The following is a 10,460-nucleotide window of genomic DNA, read 5'->3' as shown; positions in this document are numbered from 1 at the left end:
CCGTGGTGTACTTTTCATTTTCCCCTCCTAGGGACTTGGCCGGTGCGCCTGACCTCCAAGGCCGCCCTGTCCCCTCCCCCGCCAAGAGGCCTCAGTTGCAAAATGGCTCAACGCTTTCCCTCCAAGCTGGCGCGGAGGATGGCCTGGTCCGCTTGCGTCTGCCAGCTCTCCCTGGCTTTTGCTCGCTTTCCTCTCCCATAGGTGGCACAACTCCCTGGGGGCCCTAACCGAGCCTCCACACCCGACTCCTGGGTTAGGCTCCAAACTCCTTCCGAAGTAAACCTGGCAGGACCGGTTGAAAGAACACATCTACCTGCCTCTTGGTTAAAACTAAATTCTGAGGTAGAGTGCCCCAGCTGTAAAGAGTGTATCTGTAGCGTTGCCAGTGGCTTGGAGCATGCTCAGTCGGTCTCCAGTCACCCTGACACCGCTGCCCCCTCCCCCGAGTCCTCCGCCGCGACCTCCCCGGCGCCCACCTCCGCCGGGCGCTGGGCCCTGGGCACCCACGAGGGCGTCCTGCAGCCGCCGCCCCGCGCGCCGCGCCTCCTCCTCCTCCGGCTGCGGCGGGCGAGGACACGTCAGGGGACATAAATAAATAAATAATTCCATTCACTCGGTGACGGCCAGACGGAGCGGCTGTCGCTCCCGAGGACCGGAGAGCTGCAGCGCCCACCCTGTGCCAGAGACCAGATAAAGTAAGTACACGCGGGAGGAAGGGAGGAGAAGCGGGAGGAGGAGGCGCCGCCGAGAGGAAGGCGAGCGCGCCGCGCAGAGCCCTTATATAGGCAAAAATATCCCGATCCGCCGCCACCCCAGGGAGCTGGCGTGGGGCGCGGCAGGTGTCCTGCCCCCGCGCCATCTCCCGGGTGCCCGCCGTCCCCGGGGTCCCCCGCGCTCCCCGGTGCGCCCCCGCCAGCATCCCGCCGCCCGGGGCCCCCTGCGGTGGCGTCGCGCGGTCGCGGCAGACAGTGGCGACTGGGTGGTGAGAGTTCCTGCAGGGAACGTCTTCTCTAGCATTTAATCCGGGCTCCGCTGGGCTTGGAGGAAGGGACAGAACACCAGGGGGGTCGTCTTCCTTCCTTTTCCGAATCCAGGAGGGTGACGCGGGTGGAGGCGGACGGAAAGGTAGACGCGGGCCCGGCCTGAGCCCGGCAGGGGGAGCGCCGGCGCGGCGGGCTGCGGCGGGGCTGGCGGGGCTGGCGGGGCTGCGCCTCCCGGGGTTGCGCCTCCCGGGGTCGCGCCGGCTTCCAGCTCTGCGCCCGCCCGCGGGGGACGCGGAGCCCGCTGCTCCGACGCGCGCGAACCGCCCTCGCCGCTCTCTCTCCTCCTGTATTTCCGCATTAAAGATCAGAGACTGCCTTGCCAACACGGCCACTTTCCTGATAGGGCTGAGGAGGGAATTCTGTGGTTCAAACTGCAGGGAAACGAACCACCTCGCTCCGACCCCCTCCCCGGGAGAGGAAAGGAGGAGCGGTTTCTCTGCAAGAGTTTCTTTGCCTCTATTTCCTGGACAGCTAAGTAGGGCTGGGCAGCGTTGAGTAAGGGCCGGCTTGCGGCTTTAGGAAAGCTAACATTTGATGTACTTCTGTCTGCTGGGGTCTAAAAGGAGACTCCCCAGAAAAAGAAGGCGGCCTACAATGAGGCGGAATGAGAGTCAGCTGTGGGCGCCAGGTGGCCTTCCCGGCACCACGTGCTTCGGGACTAAACTCAGGCAAAACTAGAACTCACAGAAACTTTTAACCGGTTGATAGCTCGAACGTGCGGGCTCATTGGAGCCACAAGTATTAAAGGTGCATTTGGGGGAGTGTGTCTGAAAAATCTGAGTAGAGTGGGGTCTGCAGAGGGCAGCTGAGGGTTGAACAGGGTGACTCACAGGGAAGCAATCTGAGCTTCACTTTCTCCCGTCTAACTGAGCACATGAGTTTAAAGCCATGTAGGTGAGCGGGCAACCCAAGGAACTTAGTGGAAAGGAAACATCATAAGCAACTCAGCGGATGGTGTAATGGCCCAAAAGTCAGTAGCTCCTTTTTGTGGATATTCACATCAGCAGTTTACAGTTACATTTTTTTCTCACCAAAGAGTGTCTTAATAATGATAAATGGTTTGAAATTTTAACACTTGTTTCTCAATGTTCAAATGAGAACATCCTTGTATAAATGCTCAAGATTATTTCTAGACATGCATTTGCTTATTTATAATATCTGGCTTATAATTTTGGACTTGAGCCTTTTTAAATGGAAAGTTGGCCAAGTGACCCAAATGAATCTTCCTGCCCAGAGTCCTGTTCCTGGATCACGGATATGATATGGAAAAGGGCATCTCCTGAATTTGCTTTTAATTCAATTTGAATCTACCAAACATACTTTAAGGCTTTCATGGGGGAAAAGAGTTAACTTTAGAATCAGTCCCACCTAGACTTCAAGTTTGGTTTGGTATGTGTATAAGGTTAGGTAATAATTTAACAATCTCTGCTTCATTTTTTTTTTATTTTCCATAAAAGGAGTTCGGTTATGTTTACTATGAAGGGCTATTGTGAAGTGGATGGAAAACAGCTAAATATAGACTATTTTTGAGTCCCTAAAATAATTCCAGATACGCTACTAGGGTTACTAAGATGAATGAAGTTGGAATTCTCTTCCCAGGAAACTCATAACCACTTATCCAGGTTAATCTTCCTCCAATCCCATTTGCTTTTCAGTCAATATCTTTCTCTTCTTAATGAAAAATCTCATATCCCAAATGGCATCTAAGAAATTTGACAGTCGTAAGAAATGTTTGTGACATCTGCTAAGAGGCAAATTTGAGAAGGGTCCCTTGCTTCAGAAACCTATAATTCAGCCTCATTTTACCTATTTCTTTATAAACAGAAAATGGAGACTTTCTCTCCTTACTATGAAGGGAGGACAGAAGAGACTGATCTGTAATTTCTTCTACACCCTGGATAGCCCAATACACTGGCTCCTAGAAGCCCGAGCGCATAGCAGCTGTGACAACTCCGCAGTGCCCCCCATGGCCCAGGCACTGTGCTACTTCTGATAGCACACAGCCACCACCGTATGAGGCATGTACTGAAGAGGAATTCAGGAGGCAGGAAGAATTACACAGCTTGCTCAGCTGCCGCGGCTAGTAAATGGCTGGCCAAGTGGGGGCATGCGTCTGGCCAGTCCTGTTGGCTTTCCCCACTCTTTGATGTAGCTTCTGCCCTGTATGAAGCTAAACAAGAGAAAAGACCTTGTCTGTTGAGTTCTCCATAACCCAGAGCGGTGCCTGGTAGAGTGTGGTAGTCCTGACGAGTCACTGTAGGAAGAAGAAAGGAAGGGGGGAAGGAGGGAGGTGGAGATCAGGGGCAGCCCAGCCTCTCCTGCCCTCAACTCTGATTCCTGCCAGAGATTTTACCATGAAGAGTGGAAGCTCTCTGAGATCGCCTTGCGTCCAGCCATCCAGTCTGTTACCTAGTCCAGGAAGCTCACCTGTGCCACTAGAAAAATATTCTCTCTTTGAATTGACCGATGAGCAAAAGGTACCTATATACTGTAAACATCAGAAAGGACTTCTACAGGGTGGACCAAAAAAAGAAGAAAGACAAGAAAAAAGGGGGGGGGGAGGGCAGGGCAGACCATCCTTCAAGGCTGTGGATTTAAGTTTAAATTTTAGCTAAGCTGCTGATTAACTTTGTCTTATGTACCTTACGTGGCTGTACTGGGCACCAAAGAAGGTAACAAATGGAAGGTGTCTTATACGATGCCTGACAAGTAGAATGACATGCAACAAATAGTAATTATAATATAGTCCTTTACTGTCCTTTGTCCCCTTCTTCACTTCAAACTATCCCAAAGAAGTCCCCTCCTGGTTCCCACATCTCACTGTAATCTTTGTGCCTCTGAGCTGCCTCATGACTTGACCTGGGCTCTGCTTAGGCCAGTTATTCTATTTCACCCTGCGCTGTGATGTTAGGATAGGCATCCTCTCTCTCGTCTTAGGCTATGTGGTCCTTGACAAGAGAAGCCTTACCTGATTCATCTGGAACGCTCTGTGGACCTGGTCCCTCGGGCAGAGCAAGGCAGAGGTGAAAATGGTCTCTCAAGTCCAGCCTCTGTCTACAGGGTTTACATCTTGGCTTTGCCACTTACCAATGAGGACAAGTTGCTAAAATTCTTTAAATCTTGGTTTCTTCATGTGTAAGCAAAGGATAATAATCAATTTTATAGTATGTTGGATGTAGAGGTTAAATAAGATACCTGTGAAATAGCACTGTGCCAAGTCAACATGTGTCGGCCCGTGTGAGGTATAAAATATCTGGCCCGTGGCTTTCGGGATGTTGGCAGGATCACTAGCTCCTCCTGAAGAGGTTTGGGAACTGTGAAATGCCAGTCTGGCCATTAGATGGCCTAACGTTGCTGAGTTGCATAACAAGCCATTAAGTGGACTTTGAGAAGTCATCCTGCCCGGTCACAGACTTTCTCAAAACTGTTTGGATCAAAGCTATTAGGAAATAGGTTGGGAAACAAGTGCATGCCAATTCTCAGTGAAATAGAACTTGTTTTTTAACTTTTAAAAAGCTTCATTTTCTTGATTGCTCCTTTCAGAGGTGAACTAAGGGGCCTACTCTTCCCTTGTAGGAGATCCAGCCATTTACAGTCATAAGCGATTAGCCTGATGTGGGCCACTGTCAGGAGGGGTAAATAACATTTACGGCACATATTTGTCAACTGGTAAGTGAGGGGTGTATGTGCCTTTATGTATCAACTATGATACCAACTATAATAATCAAGAATAAGGGAAAAATTAACCACAAGTTAAATAAATTGAACCTGACTTCCATAAAATTAGTCCAGCTCTTAATTGATACTTGGGTGCACCAGAGACATTTTCAACGTATTCTCAAATATCAGTGTTGATAACAATACAGATATTTTTGGAAATAATTTTCCTGACCTAATACCAGAACTCTTGCAAATGTTTTCATCAATATTCATTGAAATTTCAAAGGAATTCATGAAAATAGGACAGGACAATTGAGTGGCAGCTAAAAGATGCTGGCCTAAAGGTATTTTCACTCCAGGGTTTGCACATTTGGGATAGTTCCACAAAAATGTCTGTGTGGTTCATTAACAACCTCTATTGATTACAGAAATCTGTAATTAATCTTTAGTAATACTTGGCATTAAAACAACTTCCAGTTGATAATATTTAGTATGAGTAGTGAACACAAATATTTATTTATATAATAAATCCTTATTTATAAATATTTTATACAGATATTTATTTGTATAAGACATTGGCATTTTATATAAAACATTTTATCTTAAATATTAGCTATTCTCCATCTAATAACACAATGGTGTATATTATTATTGATTAGTTTTCCCAATCAGATTTTGATTAAAGATAATACATGGATAATGGTGCTTTATAAAGAGAAGCTGCCCTGCTAAATAGTGAACTTCAAGACCTACTTCTTTTAGAACTAGATTAGATATGAATAATCAATAATGGAAAAAACATGCATTTGATAAGTTTCTAAGAGATGAACCACGTTAATAATTTTTACCTTATTTTAAAACTGATTGTCAAAAATTCCAAACTCTGAAGTTTTATCAATTCTTCTCAAATATGCAGAAGATGAATTTGTGATAAGCAGTGTTAGGTGACATTGTTTCTCAGCAGGTGGGATTACTGGCATTTGGGGGTGGGACACTTCATTGTTTAGAAACACCTCTTTCACTGCAGGGCATCATTTAGGGCCTAGGTCCCACCTGTCTTGGTTAAGGCTGGCATAACAAATTATCACAGATTAGATGGTTTATGAACAACAGAAATTTATTTCTCACAGTTCTGGAGGCTAGAAATCTGTGCTCAGCGTGCTGGCATGGGTTTTGATGAGGTCCTGTTCTAGATCACAGTCTGCTGAGATTTGTAGCTGCCCCTGGGGATAGACGGCTGGGAGGGCTCTCTGGGCTCCCTTCGTAAGGGCAGTAATCAGTCTCATTTGGGAGGACCCCACCCTCATGACCGTACTTCTCAAGGCCCCATTTTTTAACATTATTACCTTTGGGGTTAGGATTTTAACATGAGTTTTGGGGGGACACATTCAGTTCATAACAATGACCTCTGTTTTCTGCGTGCCAATGGCTTTCCCTCAGTTATTATAAGAATAAAAAAATAATCCCTCTACATGGCTGGGCACGGTGGCTTACCCCTGTAATCCTAGCACTCTAGGTGCGCGAGGTGGGTAGATTGCTTGAGCTACTAAGCTTGACATCAGTCTGAGCAAGAGTGAGACCCCATCTCTAAAAATAGCCGGGTGTTGTGGCCAGTGCCTGTAGTACCAGCCGCTAGGGGAGCTGAGGCAAGAGAATCACTTGAGCCCAAGAGTTTGAGTTTGCTGTGAGGTATGACGATACAGCCCTCTACCAAGAGTGACAAAGTGAGACCTTGCCTCAAAAATAAATAAATAAATAAATAAAATCCCTCTACGTTTTAATATACCTCTAAGTGGGATAGTACTAGATAGGGCTGAAAACTATGGTCCGTGGGATCAAATTGAGAATTTTTCAGGAATCTTGACATCAGGGTATCTTCAAATAAAATAAAAATCCTTTTCTCTGTTAAAGGAGTAAAAGAATAATCTCGCGTGAAAATGTTTGATTTGAAAGTGTGAGTTCTTTGCTGGTAAGTAAGTAAGTACTAACTTCAATGACCGGCATAGCACTGACTTCCAAACCAGCGACAGCCGTGGGCCGTGCTGGGGCCCGATGCTTCCTGCTGCTCCGTGGCTTCCCCGTGCTCTTTGCTCTCTTATCTTCTGCCTCCCATTTGTACCCGTCGACCTCTCCTTTCCCCTCCCGCTCACTGAAGCACCTGTTCCTCAACTCTGTTTGGAGGTTGTCTTTTGTCTGTGTGCTGTTGACGGGCAAAGGGGTCTGCTCTTGACCTCGACCTCCATCTGAGTAGGTCTAACTCCCGCGTTATCGTCTGCAGCCCTGAGTTCCCTCCAGTTGGAGGTGTTTGCAGACATTTCCAAATATCTGTGGGGCGGCTTCTCCTCACGGTGCTGCAGACAGCTGCAGTGCTCTGGTGTCTTTTCTGAAACTTCCTTCCTTTTTGTTGCCCATTCCCCAATTTCTTTGCTGGTATCAACATTTTCTAGTCTAGACACTTTTGAAATCACCCTCTCTCTGGCCTTGCATACATCCAAAGTACTTTTTTTTTTAAAGCTGGCTCCCTCTGTTCTGATGTCACCCCAGACTCCAGGTGCTTTTGACATGCTACCTACAGTCAGGTTGGCATCTCTTGTTGAGTCTTCCCGCCTGCGCCATCTCATGCTTCCAGCTAAGTCTGTATTTACCATCACATACTGACTGTCACTGAAACACCCTCCCTGACCTACATAGAAATAATTTTTTTTTGAGACAGAGTCTCGCTATGTCACTCTCACCCTCAGTAGAGTGCTGTGACATCACAGCTCACAGCGACCTCAAACTCTTGGGCCTAAGAGATTCTCTTGCCTTAGCCTCCCGAGTAGCTGGGACTCCAGGTGCCTGCCACAACACCCGGCTGTTTTGTGTTGCAATTGTCATTATTGTTTAGCAGGCCTGGGCTAGGTTTGAACCCACCAACCCTGGAGTATGTGGCCGGCACCCTAACCAGGCACCTGCGCCTCCTACGTGGAAATATTAATAACACTTTGTCCACTGACAGTTCACTCTGTACATGACAAAATTCCAAACAGCCTTTCCAGGCTCCTCTCCCAGGTCTGCCGTACGGAAGTCAGATAGAACTCTTCCCTCTGCCTGATTCAGCCTCAGTCTACCTCGCCAATGAGGGTGAATGAGGTATATCATTGGTCATTCTGTTTTTGATTTTGGAATGCTCTAACTTCACGTGGAATGTGTTAACTTTCTGCCTTTTCACCTCATCTTGAAAGCGGAGTTTCAGCACCTCATTCACATTTTCCTCTGAAGCTTCGGGATAGCCGGTGAAAGTTTTCTGAAATGTCAGCTGTGTTGCCTTTATGATATGTCTTATTGGTCTTAAACATTTTATTAGAGTTACCTTTGCGTAAGTCCTCAGTTTCTCAATTTGCGATCCATTTCTGGAGGCCAGGAACCATCATATGTGCATATTTATGTCTTTGTTGACACTTTGGTAGATTATGGAGTCACAAGGACCTTAAAGGTCATCTGTTTCCTCTTTTACGTAATGTTTCTGTTGTTTTCAGCACCTTTAATAAACCACCCTCTAGAGTTTATTTTAAGTATATGCAAAGGGACAAGCCGTCCTTTTAAAGGCAATTCCAGTTGTGCTAAATTTCTCTTGCTTCTTCCTGGAGTCTTTATGCAGCCTCTTGGGGTCGCGTGAAGTAAGTCCCTTTCCCAGTTGAATACAAACTGTGTGTATCTGCTGGCAGCTCACGTGTCTTTAGGTTTTCTCTATCAATTTAACACGCTCCATTTTTCTATCTGTTCTTTATCTTATTTGCTTAAGCAATGTTAGGGCTACATAAGATCTTGGAGTCATTCAAGGTTAGGGAGGTCTTTAAACGTGCAGAATATTTAAGGATGACCGTGAATGTAAATATTTGAACTGTTGTTTGTGATACAACTGGTCATCCGTCTCATCTCTCCAGGTGAAGTCAGAGAGTGGGAATCCAGGTGCGCGTAAGGATCTGCCTCTGGGAGATGCTCGGTATTCTGGAGGGGCTGGACATTTTCTCTTTCTGCCTTCAGAGTAGTGTATAAGTAAATGAATAACTGCTGGAGGATAGAAAGACAGCTCATGTTAAATTTTGATTGCAATTAGAAATTAGCCATTCAGGGAAATTATTCTCTCTGTAGATTAATTCCGTAAGTGGAAAAACAAACATGTTATGTGTCCATGTGTGTTTAGCAAACGACTTTGCAACAAAGAAGAGGCTGTGAAGTGAAGTTACAGAGGTAACCTTTATGTAAAAATAGCTGTCCCTTGTTGAACACTTCTATATGCCAGGAACCAATTTTTTTTTTTTTTATTGCTGGGGATTCACTGAGGGTACAAAAAACCAGGCTACATTGATTCCAGGCACCAATTTAATACCTTACATGCTTTAACTAATTTAATCCTCAAAACCTCTGAGAAAGTGTTATTTCCTTCATATTAAAGATGAGTAGATTGAACCACAAGGAGAATGACCCTGCCCAGTGTTACATGTCTCAGCGGAGGGGTCCGGGTTTTAATCTGTTTGCACAGTTCACCCTGGCAGTATTAGCATTCTCAAATATTCAGTGCTACAGTGGATTTTATGGAAGTTCAAAACTGAGACTAGTCAAGTATAATGGATTTTGTTTTGTTAAAAAAAAAAAAAGTCAGCAGGAATGATAAGACTTTCTTGGAACAGATCTGGAAAGCTTCGAGGAAATAGTGGCAGCTAATAAACTCAGGAAGGTTGGAGAGCCGGTAAGGGCAAGTTCAGGATGACAGCTTTCGCTCATGGTGCAAGATGGTGGGGGTGGAATGGGTAGGAAGTCTCAGGACACTGAGGAAGCCGTGTACCAGTGGGGGTCTGAGCAGGGCAGCGGGTACCAGTGGGGGTCTGAGCAGAGCAGCTTTTAGGGAATGAAGCTGTGGGCAGCGGGTACCAGTGGGAGTCTGAGCAGAGTAGCATTTGGGGAGTTGTAATGGATGTGTATGTATCAGGTCTACAGTGAAGTGGGGTTTCAAGTGCAGCCTCTGACACATTTCAAGCTACAAAATGCCTTAAAGTAATTTGACAGCGGTTTACTCGCCTACTGTGTTCAAGAAACTGTTTTAGATGTAGGGGAAATGGCTGTGAATATAACATGTAAGTCCATCTTGGTCTTAAGTTAGACGAATAAGCATATTCTCAAGGTAAGCTTAGCAATTGATGTCCTTGAGCCAAGATTTTGTGAGACTGCACTGTCAGCCTCTCTCTGCTGTCCCTGTCACTCTGGAGGTCTCTTCTCTCTGCTGTCCCTGTCACTCTGGAGGTCTCTTCCTCTGCTGTCCCTGTCACTCTGCAGGTCTCTTCTCTCTGCTGTCCCTCTCACTCTGCAGGTCTCTTCTCTCTGCTGTCCCTCTCACTCTGGAGGTCTCTTCTCTCTGCTGTCCCTCTCACTGTGGAGGTCTCTTCTCTCTGCTGTCCCTGTCACTCTGGAGGTCTCTTCTCTCTGCTGTCCCTGTCACTGTGGAGGTCTCTTCTCTCTGCTGTCCCTGTCACTCTGGAGGTCTCTTCTCTCTGCTGTCCCTGTCACTCTGGAGGTCTCTTCCTCTGCTGTCCCTGTCACTCTGCAGGTCTCTTCTCTCTGCTGTCCCTCTCACTCTGCAGGTCTCTTCTCTCTGCTGTCCCTCTCACTCTGGAGGTCTCTTCTCTCTGCTGTCCCTCTCACTGTGGAGGTCTCTTCTCTCTGCTGTCCCTGTCACTCTGGAGGTCTCTTCTCTCTGCTGTCCCTCTCACTGTGGAG

The 10,460-nt window shown here is 46.7% G+C and overlaps 1 protein-coding gene across 5 annotated transcripts in view; it reads left to right on the top strand.

Moving 5' to 3' along the window:
* The first annotated feature begins 571 nt into the window (after positions 1-571).
* The window catches only part of SLC16A7 (solute carrier family 16 member 7), a 161,920-nt gene continuing 152,031 nt past the window's right edge, over positions 572-10,460 (top strand). For 3 of the 5 annotated variants that reach the window (XM_053555474.1, XM_053555472.1, XM_053555467.1), the window contains exon 1: positions 594-695. The gene's annotated coding sequence lies outside the window, so the exon portion shown is untranslated. Of the gene's footprint in view, positions 696-10,460 lie in introns of all 5 variants that reach the window. The other 2 variants (XM_053555473.1, XM_053555469.1) reach the window with 1 other exon arrangement.

Source organism: Nycticebus coucang, chromosome 12 (genome assembly GCF_027406575.1).
Source record: "Nycticebus coucang isolate mNycCou1 chromosome 12, mNycCou1.pri, whole genome shotgun sequence".
In the NCBI taxonomy this organism is placed as follows: Eukaryota; Metazoa; Chordata; class Mammalia; order Primates; family Lorisidae; genus Nycticebus; species Nycticebus coucang.
The sequence above is the reverse complement of the archived record's forward strand: the minus strand, read 5'-3'. Positions and strand labels throughout refer to the sequence as shown.